A 6,960-nucleotide genomic window follows, 5' to 3' on the forward strand; every position below is an offset into this window, starting at 1 on the left:
TTCCTCCCCTACTGTGTATACATCCCACACAAGGATGCTTCCTCCCCTACTGTGTATACATCCCACACAAGGATGCTTCCTCCCCTACTGTGTAAACATCCCACACAAGGATGCTTCCTCCCCTACTGTGTATACACTCCACATTATGATGCTTCCTCCCCTACTGTGTATACATCCCACACAAGGATGCTTCCTCCCCTACTGTGTATACATCCCACACAAGGATGCTTCCTCCCCTACTGTGTATACATCCCACACAAGGATGCTTCCTCCCCTACTGTGTATACATCCCACACAAGGATGCTTCCTCCCCTACTGTGTATACATCCCACACAAGGATGCTTCCTCCCCTACTGTGTATACATCCCACACAAGGATGCTTCCTCCCCTACTGTGTATACATCCCACACAAGGATGCTTCCTCCCCTACTGTGTATACATCCCACACAAGGATGCTTCCTCCCCTAATGTGTATACATCCCACACAAGGATGCTTCCTCCCCTACTGTGTATACATCCCACACAAGGATGCTTCCTCCCCTACTGTGTATACATCCCACACAAGGATGCTTCCTCCCCTACTGTGTATACATCCCACACAAGGATGCTTCCTCCCCTACTGTGTATACATCCCACACAAGGATGCTTCCTCCCCTACTGTGTATACATCCCACACAAGGATGCTTCCTCCCCTACTGTGTATACATCCCACACAAGGATGCTTCCTCCCCTACTGTGTATTCATCCCACACAAGGATGCTTCCTCCCCTACTGTGTATACATCCCACACAAGGATGCTTCCTCCCCTACTGTGTATACATCCCACACAAGGATGCTTCCTCCCCTACTGTGTATACATCCCACACAAGGATGCTTCCTCCCCTACTGTGTAAACATCCCACACAAGGATGCTTCCTCCCCTACTGTGTATACACTCCACATTATGATGCTTCCTCCCCTACTGTGTATACATCCCACACAAGGATGCTTCCTCCCCTACTGTGTATACATCCCACACAAGGATGCTTCCTCCCCTACTGTGTATACATCCCACACAAGGATGCTTCCTCCCCTACTGTGTATACATCCCACACAAGGATGCTTCCTCCCCTACTGTGTATACATCCCACACAAGGATGCTTCCTCCCCTACTGTGTATACATCCCACACAAGGATGCTTCCTCCCCTAATGTGTATACATTCCACACAACAAAAATATACCACTCCTCGCCTAAAGTACAACCCTTGAAGTGACCTGGAATGACCTTTTGTGTGACCCCTGATACAACCCCTGATATAGCCCCTAAAGTATGACCCTTCAAATAAACTCTGACATGACCTCTTGTGTGACCCCTGATACAACCCCTGATATAGCCTCTAAAGTATGACCCTTCAAATAAGCTCTGGCATGACCTCTTGTGTGACCCCTGATACAACCCCTGATATCGCCCCTAAAGTATGACCCTTCAAATAAGCTCTGGCATGACCTCTTGTGTGACCCCTGATACAACCCCTGATATAGCCCCTAAAGTATGACCCTTCAAATAAGCTCTGGCATGACCTCTTGTGTGACCCCTGATACAACCCCTGATATCGCCCCTAAAGTATGACCCTTCAAATAAGCTCTGGCATGACCTCTTGTGTGATCCCTGATACAACCCCTGATATCGCCCCTAAAGTATGACCCTGCAAATAAACTCTGGCATTACTTCATGTGAAACCCCCGCAAGTATGTCAACTTTTCTTATAGGTGAGGTGAGGTGAAATGGGGTTTAACGTCGCGTCCAAGATTATTGCACTTATATAGCGACGTGCATGCACGTGGATGTGTAACTTTTCTTATACGACTCAAGAATATATTCGTTAAAAGAAACACACACACACACACGCACACGCACACGCACACGCATATGCACACGCACATACACACACACGCACACACACGAATAGAGAATAAACAACTTTTATGATGCTAAACACCTTTTTATTTGAAAAATAACACACAACATAAAGACATTGAACAACACCAAAACAGAAAGTATTTCCAGTAGAATTACTGACTTTAGGAAAACTGTTTTTTCTTAAACATGTTTCACATATTGTTCTGATTTCAATATCAAATGATGTGCTGCACAATTTACTAAAAGCGTGTTTTTCGGTTCTGGTATACGCTTTCGTAAGTGGAATGGAAATGTAACGATACAAGGTGTGTGGCAATATGTCAATCGATCCTCGATCACGTAAACAAGTGAATGCCAATTATCTTCATAATTAAAATAATATTAATTTAATGGAAAATTACAGAGACACCAAGATATCAATATCAAGACTACATTCAAAATGCATACATTAGTAATTAGATTAGATAGCTCAAATTACAACTGATTTATATAATTTAAAGTTTATGAGTACGTTCACATTAATGTCCCAACAACTTTAAGATGGTGATACTTGTCTTGGTTTAAATCTGACTCTGATACGGTTCGGAAGAAATAGAGAAAATACAATGAAACCTGGTTAATCCGAAATGAGCGTCTCCAAACTGGGGTTTCCAGACTATGCGTAATAGTGTGATATGACTGCTAAGCCCAGCTAGAAATGAATTAAAGCATGAGCCAGTATCCAGAGAGCGGGGATTTCAATTGACAATAAGTCGTTAGCTGCACAGACACAACAAATACACTATTAAAAACAAAACAAAAACCATCATGCAATCATATAAATACATATATAAATAAGAAATGTGTTTGCACCAACTTGCAAAAACAGAAGCAGTACCCTCACTAGCAGTTCTAGAACTCCTCAGAAATCATTACCTACCATCACGTTTCCAGTATCGTACCATTACCTCTGGTTCGGTGAAATACATGCCTACTACAGCCCCGTACCATACCTGCATTGGTCTAACATAATGAGGATTCTAAAGCCATTTCCAAAGCTATGACATCACTCAGACATCAAGTCTGATTTCGTCGTTTCAATAATCATATTTCAATAATGCGTGCCCAGTGCAAGACAACTTTACAACAGAAGGTCCTGTACCTCAAACTACTTTATAAAGAAGGTTTTACGCCTTTCAGGTTGAATGGTATCACATCGTGTTGGCAAATACACGTCATTTTCAGAGCGACCTTACAACACGCCTTCAAAAACAATAATAAGAAAGTTACACCCCTGCCGACTTGGGACAAGATACGTCTCATGCAATACAATTTTAAACAGAAAGTCACATGCTTGTAAGAACATTAAAAAGAATGTGTGCACTTCATATCTAATAAAAATAGGTCCAGTTTGGGAAAACACATGTCTCATGCAAAACAACTTTTTTTCCATGTCCCTAGCTACCTCATTAAGAAAGTTATTTGACATTGAATATCAGTGAGGCGTTTCAAAAACGTTCCAAATGGCTATCCAGCAAATATACCAAATATGGTAACCGAAATGTAACATTGGAGAAAAGCATATGCTTATCACTATAAGTAGTTCACAGTGACCTTCTTCTGATATCCTAATATTATCATTACTTGTAGTATTAACAACAATATTGCCACTTGAGGGTGATCTTGAACTTTGACATCAGTGGTCTATCTGTCAAAACATTGCCCAGAACTATATAGGAAATATGCATGATGAAAGATATCCCAATGCCAACTGGTTTCAAGAACAATGAGAGGCGGCGGTGGTCAATATCAAGCAAAACTTCAAAGCTTCACAATTTGTGCGCCTGTGTGACAGTGTGACGTGTGAAGTTCAATGAGTGTTGGCGTCAGTTTACGTCGGCGTTGTTCTCACAAACCACAAACCGGGATTGTGTGATCCCAGCCAACTCGTCCAGAAAATGCGTGTAAAAGTGGCTGAAGTGTATGGGTTGACATTGACGCCTATCCAGGTCTTAACACTAATGTCCTTTGTGGTTGAGATCTGGGGATTTGGCAGGTCATGGGAGATTTGTAAAGTTTTCGTTCTGTAGATAGTCAACTGTGGCACGTGGAGTATGCGGCCTGGTATTATCTTGCTGCAACATTTCCCTCTGAGAGTCAATAATGGGAACCATGTGATGTCGTACAATTTCACCCCGAAGCGAATAACCGTTAAATTCCCCCGTAAGTACAGAGGGTTTGATCTCTGTGTGTAGGATATGACCCCCAACACCATGTTACTGTTTGTTGTTCAAAGCCGCACTCAGCCAAATTCCAGCTATATGACGACGGTCTGTAAATAATCGAGTCTGGACCAGACTATGCAGTGATTGACATCATGAGCATCGATCCACGCAATTGGGATACGATGACATGCATCAACCATTTGAACGTCGATCTTCCATCACAACGCTGAAGCAAAACACGTGGTTCATCACCAAGCCAAACTTTTCGTCAGTATTGCGGATTCCTGATTTGAATGTTGATCAAATGAACAAGCAGTAGCTAATACATGGTTGAGTGAGTGAGTATGTGAGTGAGTGAGTGAGTTAATTTTTCACGTCACATCGGCAATACTTCAGCCATATCTAAAACTTTTTGAATGCATTGCTGTTTTAGACAGACGAGTTGCACATGGATATTGTACACAAGTCTTTCTCCATGACATGTTTATTCGTATTTACAAGACCTCACGCAAAAGCGCATAACAGTTATAAATGGTGCTTTTTGACGCGCTGAATCTTTCCATAAACATAAGTAAGTGTTTTGTGGTATGTCACTTCATCCTGACCGCCATGACGCAAACGTCATCTAGAGTGAGTGAGTGAGTGAGTTTCTGCTTTACGCAACAATATTCAAAGGCAACGAAATTATATAATGCATTGATAACTGAGTGAGTGAGTGAGTGAGTATGGTTTTACGCCGCTTTTAGCAATATTCCAGCAATATCACGGCTGGGTACACCGGAAATGGGCTTCACACATTGTACCCATGTCGGGAATCGAAGCCGGGTCTTCGGCGTGACGAGCGAACATTGATAACTGATAATTATGATCAAGAATTACAATAGTACTACTACTACTGATGATAATAATCAGAAGAAGAAGAAGAAGAAGAAGAAGAAGAAGAAGAAGAAGATGAAGAAGAAGAAGAAGATGAAGAAGAAGATGAAGAAGAAGAAGAAGAAGAAAGGATGTGGGACATAATCTCAAAGTCAGTGTTGATTTTGTTGATGGTTCTGTACTGCTGGACGGTACAGGAATGAGTGTCAACCTGGTAAAGTGCTATATCAAATCGGCCCAGAATCAGTTTTTTAAGGGGAGGCTATCAGAACGACCACTGCGTTGAGTTTATGTGCAGTGTGTTGAGAAGATCAGCAGAGTCCTTCGCTTGGATGAGGTCGGCTGGCCTGAAAAGTGGAACAGTAGGTTTTCTTTTTGCTGCTCAGGACCAGTCACTTCCCACTCGAAACAGTCATATGAGCTTTGCATCCAAATGTAAATATGAAATGTAGATTATGTAATGAATATAATGAGACAGTCCAACACATTGTCAGTGGAGGCCCAGCTTTGGCACAAAAACTGTCTTAAGTTATATGATGGAGTGGCTTGATCATTTTATTACCGTCTTCGCCATGCTTATGGTTTTGACAGAGGTCCATCCATGGTGCGACCCCAAATATGTGGTGGGCGTCATGGAAAATGTTAATACAAATTTTTTTGGAATAGGCCCGTTTACAGCCTCAGACGTATCCAGGCCAACAAACCTGATCTTGTCCTTTTTCATAAATCCAATCAAATCATTTATATTATTGAATTTTCTGTCCCTTTTGTCGTTGACGAGATTCAGGAAAAACATGGCATCAATGCGGACCTCGCTTTCGAAATGTCACGCTTGTATCGCAAGTACCAAATTGTCCGACTCCACATTGTTCTCGGTGCCTTAGGTTTGATACCTTCCAAACCTGTTGAGTGACATCGGGAGAGTACCCGGGTTTGCTACAAGGAATACAGCCTTTCCGACACTCTTGGTAATGCAGAATGCTGCAGTGTTGGGGGGAGTCTTCACATTCTACGAAAAGTTCTCAGTGGGTTCGACTAGGCAGCGCTTCCTGGCTTCCTGGGAGAAGTTCCATTCGTTGTCTGGGCTGCTTGTAAAGGGGACAAGGGATCTGAGCTGATGATGAGCCTAATCAGCCTGACTGTGCCAGGATCACCCAAACCCTCTTTGCTGCATTTTAAAAAAATTTAATCTGTTAATAATAATAATGATAAGAACTTTAATAATGATTAGAACTTGGGAGTTATTGACCATCTCGTGGAAGGTCAGGCCTATACGTACTTGGAAATGCAGGTTAGGGACCAATTCCAGAATGCCTATGTACAGGACAGACTTCGGGCAGAGTACAAATGCAGATGAAGTAAGATGAGGTGAAATGGGATTTAACAGGGTTTAAATGGAGTTCAAGATTATGGCATTTACATAAGGAGTGCATGCACATATGTGTGTGTGTGCGTGCGTGCGGGCGTGCGTGCGTACGTACGTGCGTTCGTGAGTGTGTGTGTGTGTCTGTGTGTGTGCGTGCGTGCGTACGTGCGTTCGTGCCTCTGTGTGTGTGTGTGTGTGTGCGTGGCTACTTGTACCAGTCCGGACTAACGCCGATTTTATGGTGCTAGCCCACTGTGGTACCGGAAATAGAACCCACGACCCTCCGCTCTCCACGCAGAGGCTATATCCACCAGACCACGAAAGCGGTCTTGGTGACAAATGAAGATGTGTGGGCAGAGGCTGTGGGTGACAGAGTTGACGATGTGTGGGCCGAGGCTGTTGGTGACAGAGTTGAAGATGTGTGGGCCGAGGCTGTTGGTGACAGAGTTGACGATGTGTGGCCCGAGGCTGTTGGTGACAGAGTTGAAGATGTGTGGGCCGAGGCTGTTGGTGACAGAGTTGATATAGTGTTTGCAGAGGCTGTTGGTGACAGAGTTGATATAGTGTGGGCAGAGGCGATTTATAACAATGATGGTATTGTATTGAAATTAAG

This window comes from Haliotis cracherodii, unplaced genomic scaffold (genome assembly GCF_022045235.1).
Source record: "Haliotis cracherodii isolate W230 unplaced genomic scaffold, xgHalCrac1.p SCAF_27, whole genome shotgun sequence".
Taxonomy (NCBI): Eukaryota; Metazoa; Mollusca; class Gastropoda; order Lepetellida; family Haliotidae; genus Haliotis; species Haliotis cracherodii.